At 39.2% G+C, this 18,193-nt stretch overlaps 2 long non-coding RNA genes across 2 annotated transcripts; both read left to right on the forward strand.

Moving 5' to 3' along the window:
* The first annotated feature begins 2,812 nt into the window (after nucleotides 1–2,812).
* LOC132711634 (uncharacterized) lies at nucleotides 2,813–6,121 on the forward strand. Its single transcript, XR_009622445.1, has 3 exons — nucleotides 2,813–2,882; nucleotides 5,440–5,482; nucleotides 5,983–6,121. It is a non-coding gene; the product is annotated as an uncharacterized LOC132711634 (long non-coding RNA).
* Nucleotides 6,122–7,414: 1,293 nt separating this feature from the next.
* LOC117657586 (uncharacterized) lies at nucleotides 7,415–8,651 on the forward strand. The gene is made up of 2 exons (XR_015732892.1): nucleotides 7,415–7,528; nucleotides 8,485–8,651. It is a non-coding gene; the product is annotated as an uncharacterized LOC117657586 (long non-coding RNA).
* The last annotated feature ends 9,542 nt before the right edge of the window (nucleotides 8,652–18,193 follow it).

Genomic DNA, 18,193 nt, shown 5'->3' on the forward strand with positions numbered 1-18,193 from the left:
TTTGAATCAGTGGTTCCGTGTCCAGTTCTCACTGTTGCTTCTTGACCAGCATATAGGTTTCTCAAGTGACAAATAAGATGATCTGGTACTCCCATCTCTTTAAGAACTTGCCACAATTTGTTGTGATCCACACAATCAAAGGCTTTAGCATAGTCAATGAAGCAGAAGTAGATGTTTTTCTGGAACTCCCTAGCTTTCTCCATGATCGAGCGTATGTTGGCAATTTGATCTCTAGTTCCTCTGCCTCATCAAAATCCTGCCTGTACTTCTGGTAGTTCTCGATCCACATACTGCTGGAGCCTAGCTTGTAGGATTTTAAGCATAACTTTACTACCGTGTTTCCCTGAAAATAAGACCCTGTCTTATATTTTTTTTTGAACCCTGAAACAAGCGCTTGGCCTTATTGCCATGCACTCAAAAGCGCAATTGGGTTTATTATCAGGGGATGTCTTATTTTGGGGAAAACAGGGTAGCATGTGAAATGAGTCCAATGGTGCAATCGTTTGAACATTCTTTGGCATTGCCTTTCTTTGGAATTGGAATGTAAACTGACCTTTTCCAATCCTGTGGCCACTGTTGAGTTTTCCAAATTTGCTGGCAAATTGAGTGTAGCACTTTTACTGCATCAACTTTTAAGATTCTGAATAGCTCAGCTGGAGTTCTGTCACCTCTTCTAGCTTTATTGTTGTTCAGATTTCCTAAGGCCCATTTGACTTCACATTCTAGAATGTCTGGCTCGAGGTCAGTGACCACCCCATCGTTGTTATCAGGGACATTAAGCTCATTCTTGTATAGTTCTTCTGTGTAATTTTGCCACCTCTTTTTAATCTCTTCTGCCTCTGTTAGGTTCCTACCATTTTGGTCCTTTATCATGCCCGTCTTTGCATGAAACATTCCCTTCATCTCTCCAATTTTCTTGAAGAGATCTCTGGTCCTTCCTATTCTATTGTTTTCTTCTATTTCTTTACATTGTTCATTTAAGAAGGTATTTTTTATCTCTTCTAGCTATTCTTTGGAATTCTGCATTCAACTGGGTGTATCTTTCTCTTTCTCCCTTGCCTTTCGCTTTCCTTCTTTCCTCAGCTATTTGCAAAGCTTCCTCAGACAGCCATTTTGTTTTCTTGCCTTTCTTTTTTGGGGGGATGGTTTTAGTTGCTACCTCTTGTACAATGTTGAAAACCTCTGTCCATAGTTCTTCAGGCACTTTGTCTATCAGATCTAATTCCTTAAATCTATTTGTCACCTCTACTATATATTCATCAGGGATATGATTTAGTTCATACCTGAGTGGCCTAGTGCTTTCCCTACTTTCTTCAATTGAAGCCTAAATTTTGCCATGAGAAGCTCATGATCTGAGCCACAGTCAGCTCCTGGTTTTGTTTTTACTGACTGTATAGAGCTTCTCCATCTTTGGCTACAGAGCACATAGTCAATCTGATTTCTGTGTTGACCGTCTGGTGATGTCCATGTATAGAGTTGTCTCTTGGGTTGTTGGAAAAGAGTGTTTGCTATGACCTTGACGTATTCTCTTGACAAAATTCTATCAGACTGTGCCCTGTTTCATTTTGTACTCCAAGGCCAAACTTGCCTGTTATTCTGGTTATGTTTTGGCTTCCTACTTTAGCATTCCAATACCCCATGATGATAAGGACATCATTTTTTGGTGTTAATTCTATAAGGTGCTGTAGGACTTCACAGAACCGGTCAATTTCATCCTCTTCAGCACCAGTGGTTGGGGCATAGACTTGGATTAGTGTGATATTGAATGGTTTGCCTTGGATTCGAACTGAGATCATTCTGTCATTTTGGGGATTGTATCCCAGTATTGCTTTTCCTACTCTTTTATTGATTATGAAAGCTACTCCATTTCTTCTGAGAGATTCTTGCCCGCAGTAGTGTACCTGATGGTCACTGAATTAAATTCACTCATTCCTGTCCATTTTGGTTCATTGATTCCTAAGATGTCGATGTTCAGTCTTGTCATCTTTTGTTTGACCACATCCAGCTTGCCTTGATTCATGGATCTTATATTCCAGGTTCCTATGGAGAAAAAACCTTTACAGCATCGGACTTACCTTTCACCACCAGATGCATCCACAGCTGAGCATCCTTTCAGCTTTGGCCCAGTTGTTTCATTCTTTCTTGTGCTACTGGTGCTAGCCATCTGCTCTTCCCCAGTAGCATATTGGACACCTTCTGACCTGAGGGGCTCATCTTCCAGTGTCATATCTTTTTGCCTTTTTGTACTGTCCATGGGATTTTCATGGCAAAGATACTGGAGTGGGTTGCCATTTCCTTCTCCAGTGGATCACATTTTGTCAGAACTCTCTGCTATGTCCTGTCTTGGGTGGCCTTGCACGGAATAGCTCATAGCTTCATTGAGCTATGCAAGCCCCTTTGCCACGACAAGGCAGTAATCCATTAAGGGGTAAAATGCTACAATGTTTTAAATAAAAAATAAGTCCTGGTCTCCAAGAGAGACACCTTTTCTTGAAAGTTAAGGCTTATAGGAAATTATCAGCAATACAATTGAAAAGCAAATTTAAACATGGCTGTACCTTGAATATGTAGTAGTGTGGCTATATGTTAAAATACTAATGCTAGGTCATTTGAACAAAGCATGAACCTTATATAACAAATAATATATAGTATTAAATGAAAAATTACAACTTATTATATTATACCCCAAACTCCCAGTCGGGTGTCCTTTGGGCAATTATGATGTCACTGGTTAATCCATTCAACCTGGAAACACCTTGGTGCTTATGACACAATTGCATGCATGCCTAAGACTGACATCAATCTTGCAAGTCTGAAAATACCCCTCCCATTCCTCACTTTGGTTCTCCCATAACCTGCATCCATAAGCAGCTTGAAAGCAGGTGATTCGGTTTTCAGCTCACCCAGTTCATTGATGAATGAATGAAGACACGGTTTAGCATCAATTTTGATTTATGGGAACATGGGAAGCAAAACTGTAGTTTTGATAGGATGGTGTTTTTAAACAAACAAGATTTCGAGCTAATCATGACTTTTGCCAGTTCAAATGTAATGACAAAAAAATCATGATTCTTTAAAAAGTGCTTAGGAGTTCTAATTTTCAAATATATTAGAAGAGGTAGATACTTAAGCTTCAGATATATTTATTTGGCCCACCTTCACCTTAGTGTGAATGTAGACAATGAAAAGGGAAGGGCTAAGCCATAAAAATGTACCATCAGTGTAGATTGTTCATGCAGCAGTTATAGATTAGCTGGTATTTGTCATTTTCCCATTATTCTCTCTTGTACAAAGGAAAAAAACAAATATCAGTACAAACTATTGATCTCATTTCTTTACTGTTGCAGGTACTATTAGCTCTACCATGGAACACTTTATTCTGGCTAATGGCAATTTTGCTGTAGAACTTTTCAAATTGCAACTGAAGGAGAAACCTGGGAAAAATTGCATTTCATTCTCAATTGGTGTAGAAATGGCATTAGGCATGCTCTTGCTTGGCAGTGGCAAAACCACTGCTGATCAAATAAGAAAGATAAGTGTCCTCAAGTACTTGTGTTCCTTAAAAATAGTTATTTTAAGTCTTATTAAATTATTAACTATAGGTCACACATATAATCACATCTATGTTATTGCTAGAAAATGTTTTTCCTTGGTATCTTGTCACATGAATGTCTGCACTGAATCATGATGTTAGAAACAGAAATGGAGCAATAAAGCAACGAAGGCAATCTGGTACCAAAAAGTAGAAAAAGTTTATTAACATATTTGTAGCTGCGGTGGCATAGTGGTTAGAGTGCAGTACTGTGGACTACTTCTGCTGACAGCTGACTGACTGCAATTTGGTAGTTAAAATCTTACCAGGCTCAAGGTTGACTCAGCCTTCCATCCTTCCTAGGTGGTAAAATGAGGACCCAAATTGTTGGGGGCAATAGGCTGACTCTGTAAATCGCTTAGAGAGGGCTGTAAAGCACTGTGAAGAGGTATATAAGTCTAAGTGCTATTGCTATTGTAATTCCGATTGCATACGAGGTGGACCCAGATCAAAGCACACAACAAGTTTTTATACCCTTTTACCTGACCCTCAACACTGTCCTGTTTCTCCATTGGCTGGGTACTACCAAGCTCACAACTATCTGGAGCGCCTATTAACAATATTCCTCAAAAACTCCCTACCAACATGATATGGTGTGATTATGCATCACGGCATAAACCTTAAATTTCCGTTACTCTTTTGCATAAATTGCTTATATTTTGAAATGTGTCAGTTAAGCTATTGCTCAGAAAGCACTCCCCTTTTTCTTTCTAGACTTTTCTGAACCACACTGTTAACTGTAAGAACAATACTGTTTTAACTAATTTTTTACTAAGTTCCATAACTTTCTGGTTCCTTATTTTCTTTATTTATTATGTGAAAGCTATAATGAAACATTATTTTAGAAGCAATACTTCATAATCCACAATGGGATAATCTTTCCTTATTAGCAGCCTTTCGTCCCAACTGGACTTTCCAAAATTCCTTGGAAAGGAAAAAAAAAAGGAATGTAAAGAAAGCTATGCATTTTTGCAATAACCATGTCACCATGCACAAAGAAAATATTTACTTATGTACCTCTTTACTTACTGTTCATTCTTACCGACAGCCACATTCCAACAAAACTCCCGGTGGGTTACAATATTTACACCAAAACCACTAAAATTAGTATATAACTAGCACATACACACACACACATACACACACACACACATGCCCAAATTCCCAAAACTTCCTGGCATCCAGGAATAGCAATGGACTATTAATTTAAATCCCCATAGAAGACTCTTGTCTTTTCTATCTTCCTGTGTTATAGAGTATGAATGATTGTGTTTGTGTAAAGCAGATGAAGGTGCAATCCTACTATTGAGTATTAAGTCAGATGAATTTATTTCTTTAGGATCCTGAGAGGGCAACACCTTGGCCATCACTTCAATCAGGAAATAATTCTTGGCTGCTACTACTACTACTATATTCGTGTTGAAAGCACCAGGTGCTTCCCTATTGAAAGGATTAGCTAATGACATCACCATTGGCCAGTGGACGCCTGAGGGGGCTTCTTTCATGTCCCCTGGGTATTTTCCCACCAAAGTGGTGCCTATTTATCTACTTGCAATTTATCCCCAAAAGCCCTTGCTTTGTTGATTTACAAATCTCGTATCAGTTCATAGGATTTGGGGAGGGGTTTCCCATGTGCTCAGGCCCAATTTCTTTTTTCTGGTTCAGGTGACCATTTTTTCCTTTGTTTCCTTAACAACTTTGTTTCTTCTTAACAACTTTTCCTAAGACAGCTTTTCCTGGCTTTTGACCATCTTGCTTCTGTATTTGCTTCATCTTAGGTATGGCAGCTTCAGCTTGATCACACACCCAGATAAATTGAGGCAGAGCTCATATATTTTGTTTTGCAGGCTCTTCACTTCTGGAGATGGCCAGAAACTGTGACCCCTACAGGTGGGCTTGTAAGAAAATTCTCAGTTGAATTTCATTTTACTAACTCTACTAAATGAACTATTTGGTATAAAGTGTTCTAAGCACTTGAAAAATAGAAAATAATTTATTTCTTAGTAAAGAAATATTAAATCTTGGCAATTGGAATTGTATATCCTAACCAAACTCTGTTATGATGTTCAAATGATTGTGCCCAAACTGTATTGTCCACAAGTTAATGGATAAGAATAATTGCTCACTTCATAGAATAGCATCTTAAAGGAGAATATCTCAAGGATTGGGACAATGATCCCTAAGGGGACTTCTGCTATAAAAATAAAACATATTTACATCCGGAAACCATGTAGCTAAAAAATGGCCATATATGAGATTTTTATGAGTTATTCTGATTTTTATTAGCATTTGGCTTTACCAGGAAATATGGTAAATGTAAATATTTTGGAAGATGTTGGCAAATATATTTATAATATGATTGTAAATCTGATATCCTTTGCTGCTTGAAGCATTCTGGGACTGAGTGTGATAAACCTGGAGGATTTCACAGCTGGTTCAAGCAACTCCTATCAACCATCAACCAGCATTCCAAACATCATACGCTGAAGATAGCCAGCCGGCTACATTGATCCAAACACTCATGATTTCCTAGAGGTAAGAAAGAACACTTTTTCTCTCTTCCCTTCTTAATCCAATATTGATGGATGAGCAATGTGGATGTTCATAATAATCAGCAGCTTGAAGCAGCCACCTATCGTTTTGACTATGAATTTCAGAGAGTAGAATTAATTAGAACTGACTTCAAAGGAACACAGGAGCAGTAACTCTAGATGTAACAACTATGATAAGCCATGCCTTTGTAAATGTAGAATTGATGATGATCCACTTCCTAAATATGGTGGTTTACTAGAAATTCTACAGGTATCATGTTTGGTGAAGCAGGAAATTAGATTAGGTCAGGTAACAGACTTCTGGCAAACTGCAATGCACATGTGGGGAAAAGTTTGGGTTACATTTTAGGTTTAATGCATGTTAAAATGTTCCTTTACCTCAGGCCAATAACATGCATCGCTCCATTGTTAGAAGTAATTTCAAAATCTAGGTCCATGTTCGTTTCCCATGAATATTTATTTCTGTATAACAGCAGACAAAACATTAAACAGTAAAATAGGTAACAAATGAGGCTTTGTTTGAGCTGAGCTCAACTTCTTTTTATTTGGTAGATACATCCACCCAATTCTCTAGGGAACAATATAATAGAAACCCTAGACATTTCATTCTTCTAGGACAGTGTATCTTAACTTTAGCAATTTTCAGATGTGTGGACTTCAACTCCCAGAATTGCTCGGCCTCTAGGACAGTGATGGCGAACTTATGCCATGCGTGCCGGAAGCGGCATGAAGAACCATCTCTCCGGGCATGCCAGCAATCGCCCGTTGCTCTTCTGGGTTCCAGCACGCATATGTGTGCCGACCAGCTGGTCTTCGTGTGTGTGGGAGTGCCGGAAACCAGAAGAACAGCTCCCTGGTGTGCGCCAGAAAGCTGAGCTTCTGGTTTCCTGCTGGTCTTTGTGCGCACATGCATACCAAAACCCCAGAAGACCAGGTGACCGGTGCGCATGCGCATGCGCACTCCGGAAACCGGAAGCTCAGCTTCCCTGGGGTGCGCATGCAACCTGGGGAACTGCTCTTCCAGTTTCTGGCACTCACCCATGCACGCATGAGTGCTCCCGTTTCAGTACTCGGTTCCAAAAAGGTTCGCCAACACTGCTCTAGGATTATTTTCAAATTTCCTGTCTAGCCTACTGACTGAGCCACAGCAAACTAGGTGCTGCCATTTAGCTTGGCCAGTAACCAATGTCAGCTAGATTTATTGATTCAGTGCACGTGATAATAGATGAATGAATATATTGCTATGTCTTCTTTCATTTGGTGCAGCAATACAAACAGTGAGTTAAAGAGCTATACAATTTGGATTTCGAAAGAGTTGATTTTATGAATGCATCTGAGGAAGCTAGACAGAAAATGAATTCCTGGGTTGAAAGGCAAACAAATGGTAAGATATCATACGTTGCTCATTTGATTTCCCACACTGAATATCAAGAAGCAGAACATTTAGTCATTGTGAACTAACGGGAAAGGACAGACAATGGACTTTCTGCTGCAAGAAAAATCAGTAATGTGCAGTGGATTTTTATGGACTGATGTGCTGTGGAGTGAGATGAGGCATGAGGCCAATTCCTGTATACTTTAACCTGCCACTTTAAATGCCAAAAAGGTCATTTATGAATTTTAAATATTACAGGTATACATACAAAAAGATTTGTAGAGCAGGGAAGGGACAATGAATATGCCCTACCAAGATGCTGAAGAAGAGAAAATTAACCTATGGTCTGAGGTGGGCCAGGACCTGAATGTATCACCAATCTGCAATATATCAGAGGCTCAGAGTTTCAGGCCTTGAGCCCTATGAATCTTTGAGACCCTCATCCATGACTTTAGATAAAGAATTTGCACAGTTGGGTTCAACCTTGGATACCCTTGGATACAAGGAACCCACAAGATGGCTCCATTATGCCTGAGTTTTTAAACACTCTCTGATATTATGTGCGTCTCTGATGTCATTCTTGCTTTAAGATATTGTTGTTACTGTATACCTGTCAGAATCATATGTGTGAAATGGGTGGCAATATAAATGTGATATATGATGAAAATATATTTCAAAGGATTGTGGAAGATACCGTTTAATCCAAAGGATACACACAAAGCAGTCTTTTGGACGTCCAAGGTACAATATATGAAAAGCCAGGGAAGCCACAATTCTGTCAAACAATTAAAAGTAACAACCTTGTTGGACACCATGGGAACAATATATATTTACATACTAGGTGAGATCCTGAATTAACAGGTGAAAAACTGGTATTATAGCTGGCCTGCTGTATTGAACATTTCATCTTGAAATTCCTGATATTGCTATTGCTTTACTTTTCAGCATTGTTTTCCTTGTTATAGGATCAGAGCATCTATGTGGATATGATGACTTGAAACGGCAGATTTAACATAGCTAATATATCAAATCCACCAAACTTCAAGAATGGACCCGTTCAGAAAGTATGAAAAATGTAGCAACTACAATTTACTTGCCAAAGTTCAGAGTACAAGATAAATATTCACTGAAACCAATTGTTTTCAGCAATGGGAGTGAGGGATCTGTTTATTCTAGGCAGAGCCGATTTATCTGGCATCTCTGGGAATCATGACTTGGCTGTGTCTCAGATTCGTTATAAAGCTTGCATTGAAGTCAATGAGGAAGGTACAGAGGCAGCTGCTGCCACTCGTGAAGTGGTAGTTCCTGGGAGTCAGTCTGTATTTACGATTAATAGGCCTTTCCTTTATCATTTGAGTTTTACAGAATTCAAGACCGTCCTTTTAATGGGCAGGATTAATTTTCCCCATGAGGAGATACTGCCATAATAACAAACATCTTTCCAGATGGTTGGGAACAGTGGAGCTTTCTACATTCTGAATTTTATTTCAGCTTGGCGACTATCTCGTCTAAACTTGTAAGCCTTAACCCTAAAATCGATTTCTTATTTGCCTACCTGGGTAAAAGCCTTTACTTTGTGAATTTCTCTGCAATTTTTCTCCAATGCAAAAGAGCTGTAACCATAATATACTTTTCTTATATTGCGTGATAAACTCTTTTTCATAAAGAGAGCAGAAAAATGTCGACACATCAGTGGGGCTTCACACATGGAATAACAGAGAATTGGGAGAATCAATAATGCTACTTCAAATCTTCCTTAGAGAATAAACCTAAAATAAAAGCCCTTAAATGTTGCAGGGGAAAGGAGGGTGAATACAATTGTTTATTTGCTTTGAGGAAAAAAGTCACCAGAGGCTTTGTGAAAGCTGAAGGCTGACTGTCTATTGGAGCAGTACATTTGTACAGCCAGCATTTATTTTATTTTATTTTATTTTATTTCAAATTTATATACCGCACCTTCTCCCAAGGGACTCAAGGCGGTGTACAGCCAGATAAAAACATACAATACAAACATTAAAAACAATTAAAAGAATATATATTAATTTGGCCCCAGTTTAAAATGACAAACTAATTAAAAATTAAAAATATTTAAAAATATGTTAAGCCAGCCCGGCTTATTGAAAAAAGAAAGTTTTAAGGGCATGGCGGAAGGCACCGAGGTCTTGGATTCTCCTTACCTCTGGGGGCAGCTGGTTCCATAGGGAGGTGCCCCCACAGAGAAGGCCCTCCCCCTGGGGGTCACCAGCCTACATTGTTTGGCTAATGGCACCCCAAGGAGGCCCTCTCTGTGGGAGCGCACGGGTCGATGGGAGGTTGTTGGTAGCAGCAGGCAGTCTCGAAGATAACTAGGTCCTATGCCATGGAGCACTTTAAAGGTGGTAACCAACACCTTGAAGCGCACCCGGAAGACCACCGGGAGCCAGTGCAGCTCGCGCAGGAGCGGTGTTATGTGGGAGCGCCATGCAGCTCCTGTAATTACCCACACGGCCGCATTCTGGACCAGTTGGAGCCTCCTGGTGCTCTTCAAGGGGAGCCCCATGTAAAGAGCGTTGCAGTAGTCCAGGCGAGAGGTGACGAGGGCATGAGTGACTGTGCACATGGAATCCCGATCAAGAAAGGGTCGCAACTGGCAAATCAGGCGAACCTGACAAAAGGTCCCCCTGGCTACAGCCGTCAGATGTTCCTCCAAGGACAGTTGCATATCCAGGAGGACTCCCAGATTGTGCGCCCTGTCTGAGGGGGCCAAAGACACACCCCCAATAGTCAGCGATGGAGTCAGCTGACTATATCGGGATGCCGGGAACCACAGCCACTCAGTCTTGGAAGGGTTGAGCTTGAGCATGCAATCTTCAAATTTTCCTTCAAACTGATGATACACAAAGATGGGATGGGAATGGAATGGAATTTTTTTTTTCTCCTACTCTTTCCTGTCTCACTCCCTCCCCATCTACTTTGCTTTATTTTCTAACTGGTTGATGAAGACTTTTGGAAAACTCAAAACTATGCATTTGTTGTTGTTGTTGTTGTCAGTTGCGAACAGGGGTGAAATCCAGCAGGTTCTGACAGATTCTGGAGCGAAAATTTTGAACAGTTCAGAGAACCGGTAGTGGAAATTTTGAGTAGTTCAGAGAACCAACAAATACCACGTCTGGCTGGCCCCAGAGTGGGGAAGGAATAGGGATTTTGCAGTATCCTTCCCCCAAGAGTGGGGAGGGAATGGGGATTTTGCAGTATCCTTCCCCTGCCACACCCACCAAGCCACACCACGCCCAGCAAGCCATGCCCACAGAACTGGTAGTAAAAAGAATTGGATTTCACCACTGGTTGCGAAGTTGTGTCTGAACCATTGCAACCCGATGGACAACGCTCCTCCAGACTTTCCTGTCCTCTACCATCCTCTGGAGTCCATTTAAGCTCACACCTACTCCTTCAGTGACTCCATCCAGTCACCTCGTTCTCTGTTATCCCATCCAGTGAGTCCTTCCTTCTCATTAGGTGGCCAAAGTATTTGAGTTTCATCTTCAGGACCTGGCCTTCTAAAGAGCAGTCAGGGTTGATCTCTAGGACTGACCAGTTTGATTGCCTTGCAGTCCAAGGGACTTGCAGGAGTCTTCTCCAGCACCATAGTTCAAAGGCCTCAATTCTTTGGCGCTCTGCCTTTCTTATGGTTCATCTGTCAAAACTATGCATACCACTTGTGAAAGAAATTGCCCTATTTTTCTGTTGGTTTGCCTTTTAACATATTGTTATTACTACAGTGACAATTACTTCTCTGGAATTCAGAACAAGTCATATATTCAGTTGTTGTTGTTGTTTTTTTTGCTTAGCCTCAAACTGAAGTTCACTCTCTCTCTCTCTCTCTCTCTGTGTGTGTGTGTGTGTGTGTGTGATGTGATGTGACACACAGGTATAAACAGTGTGTGTGATGGGACAGGACAGGTATAAACATTGGGAGCAAATTAAATTTGGAGGTGAAGACTAATTCTGCTTTTTTGCTAAGACATTTCTGTCGAAGAAATGCTAAGATAAATTGGTGCCATAAGGAAATGTCAATCAAACAACTCACAATACAGCAGTCAACCTGAAGAGAACTCATTCCTTTCTTTTCAGGGTTTCTGGTTTCAATTAAGTTTTTTTTTTCTTGAAAGACCTTGCTGGAAGAAGTTTGAATTTTAAATAAGTTTATTCATACATTGTCTACCACTAGCATAAACTACTATTAACTGGAGGAAACAATGTTGCAAAGACAAATGCAATGTTGCAAGGACTGTTTAATAATTTTTAGTCAATAACTGACAGTTGGATTGGATTTGATTAAATCATGCAAATAACGGCAAACAGAAGAAATTGTTTAGAATATTAACTTCTTTGAGTACACAGCAGGGGTGGGTTCTACTTACCTTTACTACTGGTTCACAACAGGACCGCTCATAACGTGCTTGCTTCACTCATGCGCACATGCGCACTTCTGTGCATGCGCAGATCACCCATGATGACATCGTGGTGGGTGGGCGGAACCTCCCACCGGTTTTACTACCAGTTCTATAGAACCGGACAGAACCAGGAGCAACCCACCACTGGTACACAGGTATGGTGCCTAAAGTGGCACACAACCACACATCAAAGAAAGAATCTGCATAATTAAAAACATCTCCCTAATGGAGCTGTACATCTGTCAGAATATACAATCCAAAGAACATATTCACACACAATTCACAAAGATCATTTCTTCTGTAAGTACCTCCAACCTCGACACCCAAAGTTTGTAGCTACCTCGGGGGCTGTTTCTACGCTATCCAATAAACTACTTCTTTTCCAAGCAAATCTAAGCCTCATTCTTAAGAAATCTGAGTCTGGGATTGGACATTTTATTCTTCAGATGTTCTTTTGTACTCGTATCTTATGATTTTTTTCCCCCTCCTTCTTGCTGCAGTCCCTTTTCTTCTTCTATCAAATTTTGTTAGGCCTAAAGATCCAGAGATGCCCTTTTGGGTAGATGCCACATTAAAAAACCATCAATAGGGTTGCCAGTCTCTATGCATAACTCATTTTTCAGAAAAGACATATAGATAGATCTCAAAATGAGTTTGCAGGAGATAGATGGAAGTCATATTGATTATCTCATGCTTTTTTGCATTAAATGTAGAGTCTGCCTGAATCAAGGCAATTTTGCATAGTTAACACTTTAAAAGCAAAAATATTAAAATAATTACATATTGTATATGTGGGAAAACACACATAGCTTACCACAAAACAACCAACAGAGTGTCATGTCCATCCTACCCTTGGGAAAACTAGTAGATTTCAAGGGCTTTTGGAAATATAAGGTAGAAATCATATACTGTAGATCTCCGGGGCAATGCTGTTCCAGATAAACATAATTTCATCAATATTCCATTTTAAAATGAAGAGATATTCAGGCAGATTCACTAAACACCTGATTAAGAACAGGTCTTGTTATATAAACTGAAAATTAAAATTGTATCATACCCTTCAGCTGAAATTAAACTTAGCTATTATTAATTCTGATTGTTTTCTGATTCACTCTAGAGACCATGTGACTTAAAATGTTGAGAAAAAAAACCTTAAAGCTAAGAATAGAGTATGTTGCTTGTGCTCCAGCTCATAACTACCAATCTATAACAATTCTATTGAAATTTCAAGTCATTTAGAAAGCCTGTTGATATTTTTGGTTACTTTGACTATGGTTGTTTTCTCTTTTCTTCAGCTCATAGTCTCTGAAAAGGACAAGACTGTTAACATTTAATTCTAACTTATAGTAATGAAATCACATTAATAACTTCTACACAAACCATTATCAATGCTGGGATTTGTATTGATTAGCAGGTGAGTTATGAGCCACTTGTTTGGACATGGAGAATCAATATCTCTGCACGTGCCTCTCCTTTTTGCTACACACCACAGCCCCTCAGGTTGTTGAAAATTGGCAGTGCCATTTCTGATGCCCGATGGAGGCAGGAAAGTCAGTGTAAGCTTACCATACATTGACAAAGAAAGGAAAACTCTCATGGAAAAGCACAACACTGAGGAGGAAGAACCATTTGTTTCAACGTTTATTGAATCCCAACTTTAGTAGAAAAAGCCAAAATAAGAAATCTGTCTTGGGGAAGCTAGGTGGGTCCTTGTCCCTCTACCTGGGGGTTATTTCTCTTGTTAGGCAAAGCAGCCCTTTCAGTAGAGGCAGCAGAGCTGGGGAAGCCCATCGTGAAGGGGATGGAATGTTGAGGTAATCAGGGCCGTGACCTCGATTAAAGATGGAAGGTTGGAGTTTTTCTACAGTATGTTGCAATTCCCTTGTTTGGGCTGCGTTTTGGGTGTGCTGTGAACTGGTTAGGAGGCGTTGATCCTTTGGTCTGGATAGTATTGCAATGCAGGAGGCTTCATCGGGGGAGGGGGGTCTAATGAAATTAGGCAAAGAGATGACTGGGTTTCTCCCTCATCATGTGCAAAAGACTGAAAAAAAAGAGATACGCCTTTCTTGAAAATTAAAGCAAGGGGAGAAGTAATCCTGAAGAAGAAAGTATTATTGATGAAGGACTGGAAAAAATATAGAAAGAAAGAAAGACTGGTTATATTTTGGAGATTCTTTTATGATGTTAAAAGGTTTAATTAAAGTTGGATAACTTTTTGAACTTTATTGTAGTTTTAAAGTACTGAAGTTTAAAGATGGCTAACTTAAAAATTGATGGATAACTTCTTGAAAGTTTTGAAACTTATATTTTGGAGAATGTTTTCTTAATGTATGAAGGAGGGGAAAAATACAGAAAGAAAGAAAGATTGGTTATATTTGGGAGATTCTTTTATGATGTTAAAAGGTTTAACTAAAGTTGGATAACTTTTTGAACTTTATTGTAGTTTTAAAGTATTGAAGTGAGAAATGTTAAAATGCTTAAATTAAGATTATAGTTTTTTTTTCTTTATAAATGTGAAATGTGATAAGAGAATTTATAAAAGGAAGGTTGAAGTAGAATTTTTAAAGGGGCAGTTAACGAGTGTGAGAGAGTTTTGAATTCTGTAGTAGTTAGTATATTTTAGCTTATGTTTATTAAATGCTATATCCTGTTTTTGCTCTGGGAAGTCGGGGGGAGTTGGGGAGGGGGTTTTTGGGGGGGAAATGATGTATAATAATTCATTTTGTATTGTTTGGTTATTTGAACATAAAAAATAAAAACTTTTGCTTTAAAAAAAAAAGAGAGATGCCTTTCGTGTTCTTTGTTAGATCTACTTTCTCCAATACGCAAACATCTTCTCCTCAACCCCAAAATGAACATCATCATCCCGTTAGCTGCATCACCAATCTACCCAGTGCAGCCCTCAGCCCTCAATGTAGTTTTCAATAACTGCAATAGATCAATGGAATATAATCAAACAATTCTTCAGGTGTTGCTTAACTAGAGCTTCTGGTGTTTTGGGCAGGGGCTGTATTGGCTAAGGTTTCATTGGCCAAGGTTGTATCTGGAGGAACGTATGAGTGAAAGAGGCATTAAGGTTATGGGAGAGTAGTGACTCTTATGGTTCTATAGGAACATTTAGAATTGAGGAAGGAAATTAATGCTGAGCCAATAAAGATGTTACAAGAGTGATATAATTGACCACAATGCCCATTTCCTGTCCATGCTGCACCATGCTATACTTCTACAGTTTCAACTGATATCTAATTATAGGAAGAGATAGTCCTTTGTGGAATTGTTGGTATATTTACTATGTTTTTTTTAAATTAAAAACTTCTATACCGCCAGATCATCTAAACTTCTCTTTATTCAATTACCTCAGTTTAGTACATCTGGCTCTGATGGTGTATACTTTTTGAGCGAGAGGGCTGAGACTTTGCTTCAGACATTAAGTGGCACTGACTTTCCTTTCTCAAAGCCAGAGAGACATTTTTCAAGCATATCAAACTGTCCATAGTTCTATACAAGTCCTGGCTTCTAAATTCTAAGCTCCATTTTCAGCCAACGAAGGGGTAATCCAGGGAGAATGTCACCATTCTTTTTGTGAATGTGCTCATTTGCACAGGCTTCTTTTCTTTTGTGTCCAGGATAAGTAAGAATAGTCCCAGAGCTGAGGTGTATCAAGAAGCCTGAGTCACAAAGTATTCTTTCCCTGATCTCCCTGCAGCATCCCAAAACTCACACCTGGTCTGTGCTGGGCCTCCTCCACCTGCTACGGGAACCCCATGCTCCTTATGCGGGACTCCCTCTGCTTCCCATTAAATGATGTATCCATCTTACAACAGCAACCATACATTCCAGAATTGTGGTCACCAAGTCATATGGTCACGTAAGGTCACGCTTTACAACTGCATTGAAATCCCAATCCCAACTGCACTTATAAGTCAAGGACTACCTGTACAGCCAATGCAAAGGACAGTAGGAATTGTGATTCGGCAGCATCTGGAAGTTCTTTGGTTCATTGTCCTCTGTCTGCTACTGTTCTGGTCAGATTGTGGATGTTGGAGCCTACATTGAATATTTGGAGCAAGTCTAATGGGAAGTGGGAGGGTGAGATGCCAAATAGGCAAGAGCTAGATTGAGGGGGGCGAGGGTTGTTTCTTTACAAGAGTTTTGAAAGTGCAGAAATAGATATGAATAACAAATAAATCTGAGACTATTTGATGTACTGTATATGTTCATTAAGATGTTATTGTGGTTTTATACTCAAGAGATCACAAGACAGAGGACAGAATCAGAATAAAACTAACTTGAAACATCAGTAGTCATCCTAAGTGACAGGCATTTTGATTTTTAGTTATATAATGGAAGACAAAGCAGTTTACTATGTACTCAAGTTTAAATTTCATAATCAGAAAGTACCTTAAGCAAGCCATCCACTGAATCTTATATGTTCAGAAACCACAACAAGGTTACTAGTGGGTTTTACTGCACTTACTATATAGTGTTTTTTCTATCGAGACACCTGGTCTACCCCAGCATGTGGGAGGGATATACTGCATCCCTTTATATATATCAATATTAGCTAATTAATGTTTGGAACATTTATGAGATCAGGCCAGCTTTATGAGATTTCAAACTTTATATCGGATATTTCTATGGTAAAAGAAAAATACACATTACCAATCTCAAAGAGGTTGTAAGGCAGTGGTGGGATTCTGCCGGTTCTAGGGGGTTCGGCCAAACCCTTTGTTAAATTGCTGGCTCACCCCGCCCCTTGCCCCGCCCCTCCGCACCACTATTTATTGCCAATAAATAGTGGTGGGCAAGGGGCGGGCGAGCCAGCAATTTAACAAAGGGTTTGGTGTTTTTTTGTAATTTTATTGGCCCGCGGAGCTTCAGCATAGGCTAATTAGACCTTGCTTAGATCGGCTCCCGAGTCTCAGCTGATTTGCTCTCAGCTGTTTTGCTCACGGCTCTGCTGCTTGCTTGCAAAGAGTGCTGATTTTTTTCCCCCCTATCTATGCTGAAAAACGAAACAGAAAGTAAAGCAGGCTGTTGGCTTTGCTGTTGTTGCAACGTGGCAAAATGAGGCAGAGAGGGATTTCTTTTTCTTTTTCCTCACCAAAAAAGGTAGGTGCAAACAATGGGAAATTTAGGGGAAAAGAGGAGAGTTCAAGATTTTAAAACACAAAAGAAAAAAAGCTCTATTTAACTAGGGAATTGTAATAATTGAGATACTATTAATTGTATATTGTGTTGAAAGCAGAAATGGTTAAGTTGTGGTTTGGAGGAAATATATAGGGGAAATTATTTGGTTTATTATTATTGGTAAATATAATTAATTGATTTGTAAGAAATTGGATTGCATGGAAATAATTGGAATATTCATGTTCATATTGATTAATATACAAAAAAGGTAGTTATATAACTAATTGATTTATATTAAAATGTTGAATTTATATTAAACAACTGTAATATTACATAATTAACCAATGTGAGGATGGATATAAAAATAGATGACAATGGGAAGGGGTATAATATAGAATAGAAGGGAAAAATTGAATTTGATTAAGATTAGAGATGAAGATGAAGGGTAATATTGGTTTTTTACAAAAATAGATGAGGAATAAATATGGCAAAAAGGAAATATAGAAATTGAAAATTGAATTGAAATGACTAAACACTGTTTAAATTTGTGAACCGGCCAAATACTCTGTTCAAAGAAAATACATTGTATGTTTGTATGTGTGTTTCTAATTATTGTTATTTATTCATATTTGTTCTCTTTTATTCTTTAAAGTTTAACAATTCATTCTTTATCTTAATATCTTTATATTTGTTTGGGGTTGGCTTTCTTCCCTTTCTCTTCCACCCCTTCTTCTTCTCCTCCCTACTTTCTCTTCCTTTCTCCTTCTCCTCCTCTCTTCCTCCCTCTCTTACCCTCATTCCTACTCTAATTTCCCTTCCCTTCCTTCATCCCTCTCTATTGCTGTATCCTTTTATGCATATGGACTACTCAGAGGGCTGAAAAAATTATTTCTGACTGGTCCTCGCACTTTTGACCAGTCCTCGAACTTACGACTGTCCTCACATTTTACGTTTTTGTCCTATCTTGTCACCATGATGAAGAGAAGCAGTTGTGAAATGAGTGACACGGTTGTTAAGAATGCTACAATGGGCATAAATGATGACCAGTCATAAGTGCGAAGACCGGTCAAAAGTGTGAGGACCAGTCAGAAATCACTTTTTTCAGCCCTCT

Source organism: Pantherophis guttatus, chromosome 3 (genome assembly GCF_059756535.1).
Source record: "Pantherophis guttatus breed Tessera chromosome 3, ASM5975653v1, whole genome shotgun sequence".
NCBI lineage: Eukaryota > Metazoa > Chordata > Lepidosauria > Squamata > Colubridae > Pantherophis > Pantherophis guttatus.